We start from the raw sequence: 1,471 nt of genomic DNA on the forward strand, positions 1-1,471 counted from the left end.
GGTACAGGAGACTGCCCCTCCTTCTCCAGCAGAGCATGAAGTAGAGTCTGGATTTTTCTTTTCCCCCCCAGGTGCCTGTCGGGGCCTGGGTTTCAGCTGTCCACACCACAGCAGTGGGCAACGAGCTTAAAGCCCCTGATGGCTCTGGGCACTGCCTCTCACCAGTGGCTATGGATGAAGTCACAGGCGATTTTCAGCCAGCGCCGGTAATTTTGTTAATGTTTGTTTTATGTGATTTGCTGGTATTTTATTTAGTGCATAGATATTTATTATTGTTATGTCCTCTTGTTCTATTGACACTTCCTGCATTATTTAGTGACCTTCCTTGTCCTTTGAGATGGTTTTTACATTGACATTTATTTTATCAAAGATTAATATCGCTACTCCTGCTTTTTTCTGGTTGCCATTTGCTTTGTATATTTTTCCCCATCTTTTTTTTTAGTCTTTTTTTATCTTCATTTTTCAGGTGTGTCTCTTTTAGACAACACATTTTGTTGGATTTTGCTATTTTTATCCAATCAGCTACTCTTTTTCTCTCCAGTGGTGCATTTAAACTGTTCACATTCAGTGTGATTATTGAGAAGCAAGGTTTTATTGCAGTCATTGTGTTGGGTTCTTTTTAGTGTTGTTACTGTTACTTTGGTCCCTGCTGCTTTCTGTGGTACCTCTGTAAAAAGGACATATCTTGAGTCTTTCCTGCAATGCTGGTCTTGTTTTTAGAGACTCTCTTAGGTTCTACTCTTCTGGGAATATCTTGATCTCTCCTCCATATTTGATGGATAATTTTGCTGGATACAACATTCTTTTTTTTTTAATTTATTGTTTATTATTTGTGTGTGTGTCTAGTCAAGTCGGATCTGACTGTTACAGGAGGAGATTGTTCCTCCTTCTTCAGCAAAGAATCTGGTGGTTACAGTATTCTTGATTGCATGTTTGATCAATTTCTGACTGCAAAAGTTGGTAGAAATCTTCTATTTACTCTTCTTTGGCTCCAGTTGTTGGTACATATATTTGAATGATACTGGTATTCACTGTATACTCACCACATTGTATCTCAGGATGGATCTAGAAATGACTTTTTAAATTATGAAACCAACCCCATTTTTTCTCTCCTTTTCATCCTCAGCATAGTAAATCATATGATCACCTGATTCAAAATGTCCCCTGCCAAGCCATCTTATTTTGCCAACACCTAGTATGGCAGTATGTGTGCATTCCATTTCTGTCTTCAAATTGTCCAGTTTTCCTACATTCATGATTCTCACTTCCACGTTCCAATCACTAGTGTCTGCTTACAGCTGTTCCTCCTTCTCTGTGTTTCTGTTTCTAAGATCTCAGGCTCAATTGACATGTCTGCTAGTCCAAGAGATAGTCTATGTGTGCTCTATTGTACATAGGGTTTTCAAAGGCCTGTCATTTCGGAAGTGGATGGCCAATTCTTCTCTGTAGTCTGTCTCAATTTTTTTTTTTA

This window comes from Elephantulus edwardii, unplaced genomic scaffold (genome assembly GCF_000299155.1).
Source record: "Elephantulus edwardii isolate Elephantulus edwardi_28Jun2011 unplaced genomic scaffold, EleEdw1.0 scaffold00443, whole genome shotgun sequence".
Classification (NCBI taxonomy): domain Eukaryota; kingdom Metazoa; phylum Chordata; class Mammalia; order Macroscelidea; family Macroscelididae; genus Elephantulus; species Elephantulus edwardii.